Source organism: Lygodium microphyllum, chromosome 6 (assembly GCF_053477565.2).
Source record: "Lygodium microphyllum isolate KBCC chromosome 6, Lygodium_microphyllum_v1.1.10, whole genome shotgun sequence".
Taxonomy (NCBI): Eukaryota; Viridiplantae; Streptophyta; class Polypodiopsida; order Schizaeales; family Lygodiaceae; genus Lygodium; species Lygodium microphyllum.
Genome location: NC_141140.1, coordinates 163,773,122 through 163,793,729, shown reverse-complemented (window position 1 = coordinate 163,793,729; position 20,608 = coordinate 163,773,122).

Here is a 20,608-nt window from a genome sequence, read left to right as displayed (position 1 = left end):
GATTTATGTATCTTGCAAATTGCATGCGATGATAGTTCATTTTGGGTCGGGTTAAGCGCTAAAAGAAGGATTAAATCAAATGATGGACTCATAGAATTCGCTCATGCATAGAGTTCCTTTATCAGAGTTTGAATGCATCTCATTAAAAGTATTAAATCTTTGACCTCGTTGCATCAACATAGGGCTTATACGAGTTAGTTTTGAATGTCAATCATTATAGTTTAGGGCAAGGAAAAGAATGATCTCTAAGTTGCATGAAACAGAAGGTCTATGGTTTGAAGTTGCATACTCGCATAGAATGATGCATCTCACCTATCTCCCAGTTACTTGCATCTTTTAGGAGAAAGTACTTGCTAATTTTAGAAGAATATATTTGCATCTTTAAAGTGAGATCATCTTTACTCGCAGGTTGGATGGATCAACTAAGTAATCCGCTTATAGTTGAGTAGCTCACACGAAATCATAAAGGTACAATTAGATTGCATATGACGATCACCTCAAAGTGCTAGGTAGGGTTAAGTTACGTTAACATTCTGACTAGTATTGCACTTGGGTTGTCGGCCTAATATTTCTGATCCCAAAGATCCTACATACGTTCTTGAAAATGTTAGGATTATCTAAACATCCATGCAAGAATGATCTAGGGTTCTCACCCTAAGGATCAATTGGGCCAAATACTAGACTTGCGTATGAATTTAGGAACCCTAGGGCCAAAGCGTTATCGGCCTAGTAGGGTTAAGGTTGGATTGGGTCAAGAGGATTCCCAAACCCTACATTTTGACCAAAAGTATTCTTGACCAAGGAATACTGTGTGATGGGAGAAATAATCCCACAAGTTAGGTGCGACACCTATCTCGTGCAACAAGTTGCAACGTCACATGATTTTGTGCCTAAATCACAAAATAGTATTGCCACTCCTTAGAACAAGGTTCGCAAGTTCTAAGTACAAGTCTAATTTTCTAGAGGATGAGTAGTCATCCTGCTACATCACCCTTCCTTGGGACTGATTTGCCAAGTTAGGGAAAGTTATGAATTGCCTAGCAAGCAATTGACCAATCAAGTGAGGACAACGGGGTTATCCAAGATGTATTGACCTTAATATAAGGAAACCTAAGGTATTGACAATTTGGGTTAACAGGGTATAAACCCTAACCCAAGGATAAAGGGTAAACAAGAAATTTAGCTTATGAGACCCTTCGGATCTTTCCAAGTCACAATTGATCCCGGATCGAATGCTAGATGTATTCGGAGAGAAGGATTCACACCTTAGTAGTTGGACGTATAAACGACCACTGGAGTGCTTGTGTTTGTACACTTAGAAGCACTATTTATTCTTCTTTGCTCAAGGAACTAATGCTGGAAAATAACTAATGCTTTAGGTTGAAATCTTGGAGGGAGAGGCAGTATCAGTTACCCCCAACTGCCTGCCTGACTCTATCCAAGGGGGTTGTTAGCCGCGCCGGGTACGTGAACCGAACCCACCGCGAGAGGTCTCTCCGTGGGTGCTACTTAGAGCAGGAGGACGCTTGGGTGCCAGGGGGCTCTGGCCATAAATCCCTTGCCTCTAGGTCCTACACAAGAGGCCGACGTGACTCGAGATTGGATCTCGAGGCCCGCATACTAGTCAATGGGCGGAAACTTAGTATAGCGATCCCTGAGGATTGCTGGAATTGCCTTCGGGTGGATTATGGATTAGCCTTCAGGCTGGATTATATGATGTATTCCAAAGACTGATAAATAAAGATCAAATGTTGAAAAGGAACTTGCTTGACATTGTTTTTCTTTGTCGGTGCCTAAGTTATGTGAAGGAACCAGTGATTAATTGGTTAATTAAGGAAGTTTTTTTTCCTTGTCAAACTAAACATGGTAGGTAATTAGATAACTAAAACAACTTGAGGAAAGTGCGGTGGATGTAACCCTGGGTCCGTCCTACGGAAGGGTGGTCCCAGTTGGCTGGGAACTTTTCTCAAAGGAATTGACAGCAAGGTAAACGATGACCTAGAATCTTTAGAGCTAGAGTCTCGATTTGTGATGTTTTAAGGGGAAGGAATGGGACTATGCCTTATGGGCAGAGAGGTCGGGCTTCGCATCCCTCTCATTTCCCATTCTCCTTGAACCAAGTGCAGCATGAATCCGCTTTGACCCTAATGTTTCTACATAAAGTAGTTCGTCTAGGGCTCGACGCTTGACCCTAATGTTTCTGCATAAAGTAGTTTGTCTAGGGCTCGACGCTAGTTACCTTCTAAGAACTTGACCATTAGGAAAACCCTAATTCAGTTCGGTCCTAGGTGGGAACGGTCGGAATGCTTCCGCTTCATGGAAGACTCGGGAGGACCTAGATCACAAACCCCGTGACATTCCTTAGGAGTGCTAGGCGGTGCTTTCTAGACTCTCTTCCCGATGGGCTGCTAAGATGTGTCCTATAAGTAGAGAGGGGGACACGTTACAGTTGGTATCTGAGCGAACCAACGAGACTTGATATTTACAAGGAAACTTAATGTTGAGAAGTAGAGAAAATGTTGATGTTAAGAACATTTCATTACTTACCTATCGATGCTGGCATGCAGAGTCGCGAAGCATGGAACAAATTCTTGGTATTCCAGGTTATGTTTATGACTGCGATGTGTGCTTCGGATTATCGATGAAGGCTAGGTATGATGAATATCCTAGACCGCATCTACAATCCTTCACCCCTGTACATGGAACGGAGATCGACGGGTGATTCAGGAATTTATTACATAGCTGCCCACTGACTTGCGTACCTTCAGACCAACTTGAAGAGAATCAAGTGGATGGAGGACTTAAAGATCATGAAGCTGTTCATCTTTGTTGAGGCTCATGCAAACGCAACCCTACATGTTGGCAGACGAAAGGTCAAGCAGAACAAGTATGTGTACGAGGAAGTGACTCGAATAATCCCTGTCGACAGAATCAAGGTATTAGGACATTATGAGAAGAATGGGTATCAAAGGAAACGATACCCCAAGCTTCCTATGACCTATTGATTCCTGAAAATCCATGACCCCAATCCATATTATTACTCAGTTCTCATAGCTGAATCTAACACAATCTTATTCTCCCCAAATTAATGTATCATCTTGTACTATCTTCCTAAAAAATAATTATACTCGAAAGGGCTATGCCCAAATGATATAATAAGATTTTTTATCACTATCTGTCTTGGTTGTAATTGTTCGTAAAGGAGTTAAGTGATTAGGTCACTTGGCTAAAAACTAAACTCGGCATGTTAATGTAATGTGAGAAATGCTTAGCAAGTTTTTAACGTAAAGAATCTTATTACCCAGGCGCAACCTCAAGTGCAGATTCCTAGTCCGACCCCTACACCAAGTACGGCTGTAATTCAGGAGAGGAAATCTCAAACAAATCAAGCCACCAGAATTCGATGGTAAGGGAAGGACCGTCCAAACTGATGCCGAGATCTAGATCGAATCCATGGAGGATTATTTTGAAGCAGCACGTACTGCACCCGCTAACCAAGCGATGCTCGCCAAACTAAAGCTTACCGGCGAAGCAAGACTTTGGTGGAAGAAATGGTATAGAGACCAAGGGATCTCAAAAGGGTCAGTTACTTGGGAGAAGATTAAAAGAGCTGTGCAAGGGAGATATCTGCCACCTGCCTACCACACACAGAAGATGAATGAATTCTATGAATTAAAGTAGCTTGGTCTATCCCTTAATGCATACTATTCAAAGTTCGTCTCTCTCTTAAAATACGCGCCAAAAATGGATATGACACAACAGGTGTCAAAGTTTTGTGCCGGATTAAACCCACCCATAAACACCCGCCTGGAATCAATGCACCCAACAGACCTTCAGGGCGCACTCATTTGGGCTACACCGATAATATAGGAGGTGTAGACCAAGCCAAGAAATAATAGAACTTGGTCTTACAAGGATCAAAAAAAGGAAGTGTATAGGTCTCAGACCAAGAGAGTGTAGGGAGGTCTTAGACCAAGCTAAGAAATAATAGAACTTGGTCTTACAAGGATCAAAACAAGGGAGTGTATAGGTCTCAGACCAAGAGAGCGCATGGCCAAAACCAGGAACAAAGGAAGAAAGCTAGGTCGAACGCTGCTAACAACTTCGTTCCTGCACAAGGTAATGGCCGCAATCTCTGTTGCTTCCATTGCAATGAGCCTGGTCACTTCAAAAGGCAATGTCCCAAGCTTAGTAGAGGACAATGTCAAGGGCCATTCCAAGGAGCCGCCCATGGGCAAGGAGCCACCATCAGGGCCAGAGGGAGAACCTCCAGTGTCGCCAGCAAGGAGTTGTGTGATGAAGAAGACCCATCCATGGAAGCTGACATTGAGAGGGCAACAGTTCACGCCACTTTTCACAAGAAAGGCTTGAATCGCCAATTTTCGGTGATTCAAACCCCTTCGGATTACCAAGGTAAAAGCTTCAAAACCTTGATTGATTGTGGCAATACACATTCCTTCATTTCACTAGTCTATGCAAGAAGATTAGGAATAGCCACAAAAGATGCACCTACCTTACTTATGGAATTAGCAAATGGTCGTGAGGTCACTTGTACCAAGCAAACTGCTAAGGTGAAATTCCTACTGGGTGGAAAGTCGACTTCGGTCAGCAGATTCAGGGTAATGAACCTAGGTGTCCACGAATGTTTGCTCGGTATGGATTGGCTAATACCCAATGATACCCACATTCACTGTGGAAAGGGCCAAGTTTCCTTTTGAAATTCTAAAGGGGAACTAGTCACAACTCAAGGAGAGGCTAGTAGGCCAAAATTTCAACTGGCCAAAGCAACACGGATAATAAAAGGAGTTAGGAAGGGCCTACCTGTCTATTTGATTAAGCTAAATAAGCTAGAACAAAATCAGGAATCTAGAGAAGAACCTTCATGGTTAAAGGAATACACAGATGTATTTCCTGAAGAGCTGACTGAACTTCCTCCTCAAAGGGAAGTCGATCGCAAAATCAAGCTAGTGCCAGGAGCTGCACTAATCGCAAAGAGACCATATAGAATGTCCATCCCAGAAGTGATTGAGCTAAAGGAGCAAATTAAGCAACTGCTAGACCAAGGTTACATCCATCCTAGCAGTTCACCATGGGGAGCTCCAGTGCTGTTCCAGAAGAAGAAAGATGGAACGCTTCGGCTATGCATTGACTACAGAGGGTTGAATCAATCAACCATTGTGAACAAATGCCCTATTCCAAGAATAGATGAACTTCTTGACCGTCTTCAAGGTGCGAAGAACTTCTCTAAGATTGATCTCAGGTCTGGATATTATCAGATAAGGATCAAGGAAGAGGATATCCCAAAGACGACATTCAGCACAAGGTATGGACACTTTGAATTCCTCGTCATGTCATTCGGGCTGACAAATACTCCTGCTACCTTCAACAGGCTAATGAAGGATATCTTTCGGCCCTATCTTGATGACTTTGTACTTGTCTTCTTTAGTCTACTCCAAACAGGAAGAAGATCATGAACCCCAACTTCGCATTGTTCTTGAAACAATGAGAGCACACAATCTTTATGCCAAGAAGAAGAAGTGTGCATTTTTCAAGTGACAAATTGAATATCTAGGATTCATTGTATCAGCGGAAGGAATTTCAGTAGATCCCGGCCAAGGTCAGAGACGTTATGGAGTGGCCAACACCAACTTCTGTCAAAGAAATACATAGTTTTCTTGGATTGACAGGCTAGTACAGGGTCTTTATCAAGAACTATGCCTTGATTGCAACACCTCTAATTGATCTACTAAAGAAGCAAGTATCAATTGTATGGTCACCTCTGCTGAACAGTCCAGCTTTGCCAAACTAAAGCAAAGCTTGATATCAACACCCATCCTGAAACTTCCGGATCTTAGTAAGAAGTTTGAAGTAACTGATGCCAGCACACTTGCCTTAGGATGTGTGCTTATGCAAGAAGGTCATCCCGTAGCATACTCTTCAAGGAAACTAAAGAGCCATGAAAAAAACTATGTTACCTATGATCTGGAGCTATTGCCTGTCATACATGCTCTCAAACTTTGGAGATACTACTTGTTGGGTAACAAATTTACCTTAGTGATAGACCACAAAAGTCTTAAATAGATTTTTACCTAGAATGAGCTCCATATGAGGCAACGTCGATGGATTGAAGTGCTAGAGGAATATGACTTTGAAATGAAATACCAGCCTAGAAAGGAGAATGTAGTTGCCGATGCACTCAGTCGCAAGGCATTTCTCAATTCTCTGATTTTGCAAGATCCATCAACAGCAAGATCTCTAGCCACAAAGGTATCCATGCCAAAAAAACCCAATTCTTGAGCTAGCTAAAGAAGAGGCATGCCATGGCCCAACCTATCAGAAGATGCTAAGGGAGATCCCCATCAAGGATCAAGACCCGAAGCTACAAACAAAGTATTAAGAATTCTCTATCAATAGTAGACTTGTCTACTATAGGATAAGATTATGTATACCGGCAAGCCAATCACTCAAGCAGAAGATACTTTGGGAAGCCCATGATTCCCCTTTCTCAAGACATCCTGGCTATGCCAAGACCCTTAATACAGTCAGGAAGAGCTATTACTGGGACAGGCTCAAAGGTGATGTTCTCAAATATGTCACGGAATGTTTGTCTTGTCAACATATTAAGGCATAACATGTCAAAATGCTATGGAAATTGCAACTACTTGACATTCCCCAAATGAAATGGGAATTCATTAGTATGGACTTTGTCATTGGCCTGCCCCAAGTTTAGGGAGGATACAACTCCATTATGGTCGTGGTGGATATGCTCACCAAGGTTGCACATCTTATTCCTGTTAAGACAAACTATAAAGCCTCGAACATCCGAGGTTATTCATCAAGGAGATTTTCAAATTACATGGGTTACGCAAAAGAATCATTAGTGATCATGACTCTCTCTTCACATCACACTTCTGGAGGGCTATCTTCGAGGCCATTGGGACTCAACTCTGTTTTAGTACAACTTATCATCCCCAAACTGATTGTCAAACAGAACGAGTAAACCAAGTCATTGAAGACATGCTTAGGGCACACTATTGTCGCGAACCCATATTTGCCACTGGTTGAGTTTGCCTACAATGCTTCTTACCAACAAAGCATTCAGATGACCCCTTTTCAAGCATTGTATGAGCACGATTGTCGTAGTCCTTTGAACCTCTCGGATCCAACCTTGAGGGTTGAAGCTTCAAAGTAGATGCTGGAAGACATGGATGACCAAATCAAGTCAATAAGACAAGACATCCAAGCCGCCAAGGACAGACAGAAGGCTTATATGGACCTGAAACGTCAAGATAGATCCTTCACTGAAGGTGATATGGTCTTTATTCGCGTATGCCCAAAGAAGAGTTCCCTATGCTTGGGAATGCAAAAAGCTAAGTCCAAGGTATTGTGGACCCTACAAGATTCTCAAGTGCCTAGGGCCTAACGCTTACAGACTGCAACTCCCCGAAAACCTAAACGTTCATAATGTATTCCATATCAGTCTACTGAAAAAGTATGTGTCCAACCCTAGTCACGTGCTTCATGATCAACAAGTTGTAATGCCTAGCCAAGGAGTCCTTGAGCTACAGTGTGACAAGATCTTAGATGTTAGGGAGAGGCATTTGAGATCCAAGACCTTGAGAGAACACCTTGTCTAATGGAAAGATTACCCTGAACAGGATGCCACTTGGATGGATGAAAGTACTCTCAACCAACAATACCCTCAGTTCTTCTCACGATGAGGACATCTTGATTCCTCTAAGGGGGGAGAATGTAATATTTCCGCTACGAAATATTCAAGACCCAAAATCTCGCGCAGAAGCGGTTTAAAGTAATCTCCTGCAACAATAAAATTTTGGGCTAAGTACTCCCTCCACATGCACTAGCAAACTCAACACCGCATCGTGTGTAGAAGCCATGGCTTGAAAACCGCAAGCCACTGTAGGCCTATGCGGGAACACCCCTTCAAGGGGGAAAAAGATCATGGATAAATTTTTGGGAAAAAATTTTATGGATAAACTCCCCTCCCCTTTAGCCATTGCATGGCAGGGGAGAGGGAGTGTGAGAGGAGTGGGTGTGGAGTAGGAGAGCATGGGGGGGGAGGAGGCATGCAACTAGCCACATGTGTGGCTATCCCCTCCCCCCCCTTCAAGCCTATAAGAACTCCCCCCAAGCTAGAGAGAAGGGGAGGAGAGATCATGTGGAGCTGCCGCTATGAGGAGCCGCCAGCTTCCGTCGTTGCCAGTCCGCTGCCACCTCTCCCCTCATCATCATCATCATCACCATCCTCGTCATCATCCTCATCGTCCTCTCCATCATCCTTTTCTCTCTCCACGTCATTCTGGTAACAGAAGCTTAGAAGTTTCTAAATTGGAAGCTTCCAATAAGGCTTTTATAAGCCTTATTCACCCCTAACCCCTCGAGTTTTTGAAAACCCATGACTCCAAGGCCCGTGTCCTGCGCAGAAGAGGAGATCTTGGACTAACAAACTTCGGAACACGTGAGTAAACCAAGGGGGAGTTGCTGCAACGAAATTCACTGCATAAATGGCTCCGAAGCTAAAGGTGAGAGGAGCACACGCGGGAGCTTCCACCTCGAGTATGCGAGTGGACAACACCCCGAATCTTAACGGCCAGGTTCCGATAAATTTCCTGCATGAAAAGGATGCATTTAAGTATGTTTAATTCTCGTAGGCAAGTTTAAATACATTGGGAAATTTATTTACTCGCCCAATTTATAAAATTTAGTTGCATGTCGTGTATTTGCAATTGCTTGGACTTCCATGGTCAGGATGAAATTCTAAACGTATGATGTATAAATTGAAAGACGGAATTGTGCAAAGGAATCTTGTTGCATCGTGAAAAACAATAGGGCATAAACACATACTGCTCTTACGTAGTAATTTCCTAGTTGTGATTCGTGTATAAGATAAATCATAGACAGACATAAAATGATGTCCGAATAGTTACAATGCATGGAAAGGATTTATGTATCTTGCAAATTGCATGCGATAATAGTTCATTTTAGGTCGGGTTAAGTGCTAAAAGAAGGATTAAGTCAATGATGGACTCATAGCATTCACTCATGCATAGAGTTCCTTTATCAGAGTTTGAATGCATCTCATTAAAAGTATTAAAGCTTTGACTTCGTTGCATCAACATAGGGCTTATACGAGTTAGTTTTGAATGTCAATCATTATAGTTTAGGGCAAGGAAAAGAATGATCTCTAAGTTGCATGAAACAGAAGGTCTATGGTTTGAAGTTGCATACTCGCATGGAATGATGCATCTCACCTATCTCCCAATTACTTGCATCTTTTAGGAGAAAGTACTTGCTAATTTTAGAAGAATATATTTGCATCTTTAAAGTGAGATCATCTTTACTTGTGGGTTGGATGGATCAACTAAGTAATCCACTTATAGTTGAGTAGCTCACATGAAAATCATAAAGGTACGATTAGATTGCATATGACGATCACCTCAAAGTGCTAGGTAGGGTTAAGTTACGTTAAAATTCTGCCTAGTATTACACTTGGGTTGCCGGCCTAATATTTTCGATCCTAAAGATCCTACCTACATTCTCGAAAATGTTAGGGTTATCTGAATGCCCATGCAAGAATGATCTAGGGTTCTCACCCTAAGGATCAATTGGGCCAAATACTAGACTTCCATATGAATTTAGGAACCCTAAGACCAAATCATTATTGGCCTAGTACGGTTAAGGTTGGATTGGGTCAAGAGGATTCCCAAACCCTACATCTTGACCAAAAGTATTCTTGACCATGGAATACCGTGTGATGGGAGAAATAATCCCACAAGTTAGGTGCAACACCTATCTCGTGCAACAAGTTGCAACGTCACATGATTTTGTGCCTAAATCACAAAATAGTATTGCCACTCCTTAGAACAAGTTTCACAAGTTCTAAGTACAAGTGTAATTTTCTAGAGGATGAGTAGTCATCCTGCTACATCATCCTGCTACATCACCCTTCCTTGGGACTGATTTGCCAAGTTAGGGAAAGTTATGAATTGCCTAGCAAGCAATTGACCAATCAAGTGAGGACAACGGGGTTGTCTAGGATGTATTGACCTTAATATAAGGAAACCTAAGGTATTGACAATTTGGGTTAACAGGGTATAAACCCTAACCCAAGGATAAAGGGTAAACAAGCAATTTAGCTTACGAGACCCTTCGGATCTTGCCAAGTCGCAATTGATCCCGGATCGAATGCTGGATGTATTTGGAGAGAAGGATTCACACCTTAGCAGTTGGACGTATAAATGACCACTGGAGTGCTTGTATTTGTACACTTAGGAGCACTGTTTGTTCTTCTTTGCTCAAGGAACTAATGCTAGAAAATAACTAATGCTTCAGGTTGAAATCTTGGAGGGAGAGGCAGTATTAGTTACCCCCGATTGTCTGCCTGACCCTATCCAAGGGGGTTGTTAGCCGTGCCAGGTACGTGGACTGAACCTGCCGCAAGAGGTCTCTCTGTGGGTGCTACTTGGAGCAGGAGGACGCTTGGGTGCCAGGGGGGCTCTATCCGTAAATCCCTTGCCTATGGGTTCTACAAAAGAGGCCGATATGACTCGAGATTGGATCTCGAGGCCCGCATACTAGTCAACGGGCGGAAGCTTGGAATAGTGATCCTTGAGGATTGCTGAAATTGCCTTCGGGCGGATTATGGATTAGCCTTCAGGCTAGATTATATGATGTATTCCAAAGACTGATAAATAAATATCAAATGTTGAAAAGGAACTTTCTTCACATTGTTTTTCTTTGTCGGTGCCTAAGTTACGTGAAGGAACCAGTGATTAATTGGTTAATTAAGGAAGCTATTTCTTCTTGTCAAACTACATGTGGTAGGTAATTAGATAACTAAAACAACCTGAGGAAAGTGCAGTGGATGTGACCCTAGGTCCGTCCTACAGAAGGGTGGTCTCGATTGGCCGGGAACTTTTCTCAAAGGAATTGACAGCAAGGTAAAGGATGACCTAGAATCTTTAGAGCTAGAGTTCCGATTTGTGCTGTTTTAGGGGAACAGAATGGGACTATGCCTTACTGGCAGAGAGGTCAAGCTTCGCATCCCTCTCGTTTCCCATTCTCGTTGAACCAAGTGCAACATGAATCCGCTTCGACCCTGATGTTTCTGCATAAAGTAGTTTCTCTAGGGCTTGACGCTAGCTACCTTCTAGGAACTTGACCATTAGGGAAATCTTGATTTAGGTCAAACCTAAGTGGGAATGGTCGAAATGCTTCTGCTTCATGGCAGACTCCGGAGGACCTAGATCGCAAACCCTGTGACATTCCTTGGGAGTGCCGGGCGGCGATTTGTAGACTCTCTTCCCGATGGGCTACTAAGACATGTCCTACAAGTAGATAGGGGGACACGTTACATGGGCAGGGATGCTTAGATTCATTTCTCGATAGACCGCCAAAAGCGTTCTTGGATAGTTGATGGGGCGGGCACCTTACATCCCTATGAATGCATAAAAGCATCAAACTTGCAGTATCATTCCCTAGGTGCCTTCTTGAGACCATAAAGGTTCTTCCTCAATCTACACACTAGGTGGTCCTTAATAGGTTCTAAAGAGCCCTTAGCTTGCTCCATGTAAATCTCATCATGAAAGTCCCCATGAAGAAAATTTGTCTTGGCATCTATTTGATAAGTATCCAAGTCAAGCTGAGCAACTAAAGTGAGTACCAACTGTAGGGTAATCTTTATAACAAGAGAAAATGCCTCAGCAAAGTCCACACCATGCTTATACTTGAAATCCTTTGCAATGAATCTGGCCTTGTATGCTGGCTTTGGGCTTCAAGGGATACTTTTCAACTTGTACACCCACTTGTATGGCAAATCACACTTTTCACTAGGTAAGGAAACCAAAATCTACATATGATTTTTTTGCAATGAGTCATACTTTGATTGCATGGCTCTCTCCCAAAAGTGACTATCACCTTTGTGTATGGCCTTACCATAAGTAAGAGACTCACCAAAATTTGTCACCATAACATAATCCGTAGAGGGCTAAAACCATGCAAGTTGTTGTCTATATCTAGTAGATCTGATGAAATGAGGCTGGGGAGCCTAGACATCCAATAGAGCATGAGGGACCTGGGTCACTAGAGCATGAGCTACCAATGCAGCAGACTATCTAGCTAGCTATATAGTAACAAGAGGCTCCTCTTGAAATATCATTTTTCATACCTCAATGATATGCTCAAATTTCTTATACATTTTCTCCTCATGGAAAATAACATCATGGTTGTAAATAACCTTCTAAGAATGTAGATCTCATAGGTGATAGCCCATCTCACGAACATCTCCATAACCAAGATAGATGAATTTCCTAAACTTAGGATCCAGCTTATTGTACTTGTCCTTGGGTACATGGCAAAAATCCTAATAGCTAAAGACATGCAAATGAGAATATGAGGGAGGTTCTCCATACTATACTTCCTATGTATTATGATAGTTAAGAGTAGTACATGGGGATTGAATTATCAAGTGTATGGTAATAGTAACTGCCTGAGTCCAAAAATGTCATTAGGGCCAAAAACATTTCAAAAATTCACTTTTAAGAAAATTGTTAAGTTTCTAATTTGAGGAGGTTTTGAAATAAAAAACCCTCCAAGTTTGGCTACTTGGATGTGATTAATAAGAAAATATATGATTCATTGAAGAGGTTGGCCATTAAATATCTTCATTCTGTAATGGACATTAAGGGTCACCTTTTTAGTCTCATTCTCTTGAAACTTGCAAAATTTTGTATTTTTGAATTTTTGCACCAAAAGACACTCGTTTGTTCCTCGACATTCATTTTTTGTACCTCTGTTCTTTTTCCTTCTCTATGACATTATTGCCCTGTTAAGGATTCTCCACCAAAATGTTTACCACTACCTCTTCTAGTAACACAAGTGCAGCCCCACCTCACAAGTATAAACTTACTATTAAACTAGATCCTCTTTATTCATCTTGGAGGAGTATATACCATTGAGCATTGTTGGATAAGAACAAAGCTAATAGGTTACGATTACAAGGAAAGAAGCATGTATACATATGGGTGGATGGAAATGTTTATCCACCAGACCCTTCTACAGGTAAACATCCTCCTTTTTACAATATTTACAACTTCATAAGGTACATTGGTGATGGTTGTGATGGGATTCTTGGCTACTGTATGAGATTATATTTTGCATCTTATGCATTTAGAGAACAGATACATGAAATGAAGGAATCATGAACATCAACACAAAAAACTATTTCTGAGGTGACGAACAAGAATGATGTTCTAGAAAATTCTAACAAGTCATTGCAAGAAAACTTACTACACTTGAAGGAAACTCCAATAGGATTTAGAGAGAGAAAAAGACCACTAAAAAATATAATGGGCTTGTGTAGTCAGGTGAAAAAATGGAGACTAAATCTTGCGAAGAGATGTATCTCTAATATTTCTCAAGCATTGATATTCGAGAGAACAATGAGAGAATTAAGCTTATTAAAGAAACCATGACAAAGAAGGACATTTTGAGGATTCTAAAATCGCCTGAAAATGTAGACTTGAGAAGCCAAACTCTGAAAGAGTTAGTGAAAGATTTAAAAGGAAAAATCAAACCAAATGAAATAGTGGAGACATGTAATAGTATGGGTATCAGCCCCATAAAGGTTATCGTGTTCTCTCAAAATTCTGGTTTACAGACCTTAGATATCATAGGATAATTGCATTTGGTTAGCCTCAGCCTTCTATAGTTTCAATTGTTAGGACATCCATGAATCGTAGGATTCTAGATGTCTTTGGGGAGTATATTCATATAGAAGGATCTATGCCCTATGAAAAGCATAAAACAAAGGCTTTTCTTGAATACAACAAATTTAATAATATTTGGATTGATCTTAAAACAGTCCAAATTGCAATGGTCTGTATGTATAAATTTATTATTCAAGAATGTGATGGTGTTTTGAAGTTTTCACTAAAATTGGATGAAGCACAGATTCAAAAGGAACAAAAGATAGAAAGAGTGAGCATTTGTGTCATGAACAATGCATTGGATTATAGTAATAGTACAGGACAAGAACAACAATTTAAGATACAATGTGAGATGGAAATTTGGTGGATTTGCACAGTCCAAGTACCGAATGAAGGTCATAAAATCGTGAAATGGTTGTTCTCTCATACATGTATTCCTGATATTATAAAGTCTCAAAGTGAAGGGAAAATGTCAATAGTCAATTGTGTTGGTATTTTAATGTTGAGTGGCATATGAGTGCTGACTTGAAAACTATCAAATGTATGCTTGGAGTAAGTAATGGGGCCAATGCAAAATATCTTTGTATGTATTGCATGGAGAGTTTGGGATCCAAAGAATGGAGTACTTTGTGGCCAGCAAGAAGAGTCCTGACTAGGAACTCCATAGATTTGAGCAAGTTCAAAAATTTGGATGGCTTATGGGATCATATTCTTTCAACCTCTTTAAGGAATGTTCATATTTGTACATTGCACACAAAGATTAGAGTAATTGATAAGTTGCTTAGGTTGCATCTTGAATATACATATTCAATAAAACCAATATCTTTGTGAGATGACTACATTGATAAATGTGAGGCCTTGCTCTCAAAAATGGGTTTTCACGGAGGTCAAGTTCACCTGAGAAAGGATCCAATAGCCTCAGGGAAAATAATAATATATGTCTTAGAAGACATCTCTATGGGGGGTGTAAAAGCTAGACGATTTCTAGGAAATCATATAGGTAAACAAATGAGTGCATTGTGGGAGTGCTGAAGAGAGTTGTGTGCAATCACAACAAATGTGGCTAGGCTAGTACACCACAAATGACATTCCTACGAATGGAGGTTTGGAGACATCTTGACATATTTTTAAAAGTACTCAGGGAACAAAAGATAACATCCAATTATTCAGAAGAGTACAAATGTCTAGTTGTAAATCTTGTTCATGCAATCAAGGAAGCTTGGGGAGAGAAGGATATTACTTTCTACTTGGTAAGATAGACATAAGTTTGAGTCTTTGTGCTTTGAAAAGGAGGTTTAATGATTCAAATGGTTTTTTGCTTTTATGGGTTGTCACAGGATAATCTTCTTGTTCATGGGCCTTATTTTGTGGAAGAGCAAGGGCCCCTAGCAACTTAAAGTAGCCAAGGTATAGAAAAATCTCACTACCAAGCGCGTACATGTTTCTTTCGGAGCACTAGATGCGGAGAAGGAGTAATTAAAACCAATGCCCTTGAGGAGTTATTCAATTGGTTTTTTTGAAGACAACTTCAAAGACTGAAAAGCACAACAAAGTGCAATGGAATCTACAATACCCATACTATTTTCAAAATATTTTATACATGGATAGCTTTCAAGAGCCTTTATATCCTCATCCTCCTCAGCCATTTTTCCTCTATAACTTAAAAATTTTCTTCTCTTGTATCCAGCTATGGACTTGATATATGTTTTATTTGCTACTAAAGCATAAGATGAGAATGCTAGGAAGTATCCAGTCCTGGAGGTAGAGAAGCGGAGACCATAACCAAATATTTGGATGGCTGTTGTCTTTTTTAGGAACATGACTTTGCGTGCATTGTACTGCAAACCTGAGTACCCAAGGGGCCTTGTAAGTGCTTTGATACAAACAATCAGTCTCATGAGACCTCCTTCGAGAAAGTACTATGCAAAACCAATAGAATATTGGGATCAATCCTTAATATGTAATGCCCAAGTGCAACATCCTTTGGGAAACTACCACCATTTCTTGATCCTTTGCCTCTTCCCAAGAAATTATCCTTATCTACAATCTCCAACTATAAAACCAAAATTCAAAATGAAAAAAATGAAAATATGTATGTGGTCAAACTCATTGTGTCCTTGATGTCTCCTTGATATCCTTGATAAACTAGTTGATGTATCCTTGATATCCTTGAGTTCCTTAACATATTTTGACTCCTCCCTTCCAAAATTGGAGATTCGAAGCTTCTCTTGAAATTGGTCAAACTTATTGTTAGCAGCCTTGTAACTCTCAGCATCTCTTACCTTGCTTAAACATAAGGAAAATGAATCTAATGCATCTATAAACTTATCATCTAACACTTGAGTATCTGATTTTTATAAGTACTCCTTGGATTCATTCTCAATATCCACTATGCCTTCTGCATCTGCAGATGCCTCTACAATCTACCAACTCGGGTAAGTTACTATATGTATATCCTCTACATCACATGTGTTCAAGGTCTATTTATAAATATCCTTATTTGTGGATTTTTTAAAAATAAAACATAACCCTTTCTTATGTAATCTGTAAATAACCCCTTTATATTGCACCCTTCTATATGTAAAACAATATATAAAAATAGTATTTTTAAAATATCTTATTTTGAACCCACGTGATACACACATATATTCATGAGTAACTTACCTGAGTCTGCCAAGCAATAATTTTCCCTCAAATTGAAAAGGATCTGTAGATCAAGAAATAATATGTACTCTTTGTCTTTAATTGGAAAAGTTGGCAAGGATGAAACAATGAGGTTGGAAGGGGCATCAGATACTTCATCAACCTCTACATTGCTCACTTTAATTACTATCTCTGCTTTAAATTGAGCAACATCTAAGACTTTTGCAATTGATGCTTCCATCTGTGGGTCTACTTGCTCCTCAACATCCACATCAGAAATTTAGAACATATGGTGGTGGTGAGTTCAACTCAAAGGAGTTTGAAGACTTTTGCAAGAGCAAAGGGATCAAGCGTCAGTTGACGACGCCTCACACACCTCAGCAGAACGGTGTTGTGGAACGCAGGAATCGCACCATTGTGGAGATGGCAAGATGCATGCTAAAGGGCAAGGGATTGCCTAACCATTTTTGGGTTGAAGCTGTTAATACTGCAGTCTACATTCTAAATCGGAGCTACACAAAGGCTCTCAAGGGAAAAACACCTCATGAGGCTTACACTAGTAAGAAACCATCTATCTCACATTTCAGAATTTTTGGATGTGAATGTTATGCTTATGTTCCAAATGAGAAGAGAAACAAGTTAAAACCAAAAAGTAGAAAATGTATCTTCTTGGGTTATAGTGATGAGCAGAAGGCTTACAAATTATATGACCAAGAGGCAAAGAAGATCATCGCGAGCCGTGATGTGGTGTTCAAGGAGGAGACGCATACAGTGGAGGAGGAGAAGGTAAGTTCTTCCACTTTATCATCAAGCAAAGAAGTAGTCCACTATGAACCTATCCTGAGAGCTGTCCCTATCCTTAAGGAGGAGGAAGCATCATCTTCAGATGATGAGGAAAAAGTTCAACAACCTGACATCACCCCACCGGAAAATCCATTGCCGCATTGGGTGAAGCAGCTCTATGACCACAATAATCCTATGCCTGCATCTGTTGAGGAGAAGGCAGACAGACCAAGGAGGTCTCAAAGAATAGAGGAGCAAAGGAGGGCTTCTGCTCACATAGTCAATATGGCCTTGATGGTTGAGATTATGAGAGAAGTAAAGGAGCCAACTGACTTAGAAGAAGCACTTGCAAATCCATCATGGAAAGCTGCTATGCAAGCAAAGTATGACAACGTAATGAATAATGACACTTGGGAGCTAGTGGATCGACTAGCAAAGCAAAAGGTTATTGGCACCAAGTGGATCTGGAAGGTAAAGTACAAGGCTGATGGTACCTTAGAAAAGTACAAAGCTAGACTGGTTGCCCAAGAATTTTTACAAGTTGAAGGGTTTGATTTTCAAGAGTCATTTGCCCCAACTGCCAGAATGACCACTATTCGCATGGTACTTGCAGTGGCTACCCACAAGAAGTGGCCAGTGTACCAAATGGATGTTAAGTCAACGTTCTTAAATGGTTACCTCAAGGAGGAGGTGTACGTGGCTCGGCCACTAGGGTTTGAGGCCCCCCATTCTCAGAACAAAGTGTGTAAGATGAAGAAGGCATTGTATGGGTTGAAACAAGCCCCCAGAGCATGGTACGAGCAGATAGATAAGTTCTTTTTAAACCTAAACTTCAAAAGATGTGCCTCAGATGCTAACTTGTATGTTTACAGGGATGGTAAAAAGTCTGTAGTGATTATCCTATATGTGGACAACCTTCTTATTACAGGTGACTATGAAGATATGATCAACCAAACTCAAAAGGCTTTGAGTTCTGAGTTTGAAATGATAGACTTGTTAGATATGATCAATGCCCCACCCTCATAAGGTGCTACCAATGATCCATGGTGCTCAAAGTTGTAAGGCCCCCATTATGAGGAGAAGCCAAATGTGAGCCCGGACATTGGTTGAGTCCTGACTTGTATATCAGATGAGGTCTATGTGACCGGATGGCAAAAAGGTGACTGTTGTGGGTCTAATCTTTGGGTTAGACGGAGTGGTTAAGTTGGTAGCAACTCGAGGCACATTGCATCGAGTTGCGGTGCAAGGGAGTTAAAAGGGGCCCCTATTGTGGGGTCCAGGGGCCGCTGGCTGGGGGGTCCCAGGGGGGCCAACGGCCCCCCTAGAGGGGGTCCGGTGGCAGCACCCCCGGCCCGATGGTAAAGGGAATATACCCTGGCCGACTAGTGGAGGCTCATATGGTAGGTCGGTCAGCAGGCCGACCTAACGACCTTCGCGGGCTATAAAAACTAAACCCCTTCGCAGCCATCTCTCACTTATCTTTCACCCAGTCAGAGATGTTGTTCCAGCTAGCCTTAAGCTCTTCACCTATCTTCTGTCTAGATCGCCATCTAAGCTTCACATAGTGGAAGCGCACGGGTGGACAGAGCCATCTTTGTATCAGTTGTTTGGAGTTAAAGAATTTATTGATTCTCCTCTTATCTGTTGTGTACTCTCTATCTCTTTCTCAGATTCTGTTCGCTGTGCCGTGTAATATTTTACAAGACTTGGGCTTGCTACACTATTATTTGGGGATTGAAGTCTCAGGAAACATCTTCATCTCTCAGAAGAAGTATGCATGGGAGATCTTGAAGGCATTTGGCATGACCAAGTGCAAGGAGATAGCTACACCTATGGAGGTGAATGCAAAGTTATTCATCGAGGATACATCAGCAGTAGACATTGGGAGGTATAGGAGGTTGGTCGGCAGTCTGATCTACTTGTGTAACACCAGACCAGATATCAGTTTTGTTGTTGGTGTTTTGAGTAGGTTCTCAAACAAACCTCATGAGAGTCATTGGAAGGTTGGAATGCGGGTGCTCAGATACTTGAAGGAAACTCTTGACTATGGTATCACATACAATTTCGAAACTTCTCTTGTGGGGAATTGTGACTCAGATTGGGCAGGAGACAATGATTCCAGAAAGTCAGTTTCTAGTTATTGTTTCTCTTTGGGTTCAAGAATTTTCTCTTTGGGTTCAGGAATCTTTGGGTTAGACAGAGTGGTTAAGCTGGTAGGTCGATCAGGCCGACCTAACGGCCTTCATGGGCTATAAAAGCTAAACCCGTTCACAGCCATCCATCATTCATCTTTCACCCAGTCAGAGTTGTTGTTCCAGCTAGCCTTAAGCTCTTCACATATCTTCTGTCTAGATCACCATCTAAGCTTCACACAGTGGAAGCGCACAGGTCGACAGATCCATCTTTGTATCAATTGTTTGGAGCTAAAGAATTTACTGATTCTCCTCTTATCTGTTGTGTACTCTCTATCTCTTTCTCAAATTCTATTCGCTGCACCGTGTAATTTTTTACATCACTATGTGCGTGATTTGATGGAGGATGAGATAGTGGTACTGGTCTACTGTCCCATAAAGAAGAATGGAGCAGATATCTTCACCAAAGCACTTACGAATGATTTGCTTCAAGTTCATCTTCAGAGACTTGGCATTAGGTCGAGGAGATAGTTCACCTATGGGTGGACATTGAGGGGGGGTGTTAGATATGCTCAATGCCCCACCCTCATAAGGTGCCACCAATGATCCAAGGTGCTCAAAGTTGTAAGACCCCCATTATGAGGAGAAGAAAAATGTGAGCCCGGACATTGGTTGAGTCCCAACTTGTATATCAGATGAGGTCTATGTGACCGGATGGCAAAAAGGTGACCATTGTGGGTCTAGTCTTTGGGTTGGACTGAGTAGTTAAGCTGGTAGCAACTCAAGGCACAATACATCGAGTTGCGGGGTAAGGGAATAAAAGGGGCCCCTATTTTGGGGTCAAGGGGCAGTGGAAGTAGCCCCTGGCTCGGGGGTCCTAGTGGGGGCAATACCCCCGACCCGACAGTAAAGGGAATATTCCTTGGAATGTTTCCTAGCCGACTAGTGGAGGCTCATATGGTAGGTCGGCATGGTCATGCCGACCTAACCACCTTCACGGGCTATAAAAGCTAAAGCCCTTCACAGTCAATGATCATCTATCTATCACCCAGTCAGAGTTGTTCCAGCTAGCCTTAAGCTCTTCACCTATCTTCTATCTAGATCACCATCACTGTGGAAGCGCATGGGTGGATAGAGCCATCTCTGTATCAGTTGTTTGGAGCTAAAGAAATTTTCTAATTCTCCTCTTATATGTTGTGTACTCTCTATCTCTATCTCTTTCTCAGATTCTATTTGCTATGCGGTGTAATTTTTATAAAGAAACTCTCCAAGATTTCCGTCCATTCACTAGTACTAGGGACTCCAAGATCCCATCCTGATTCG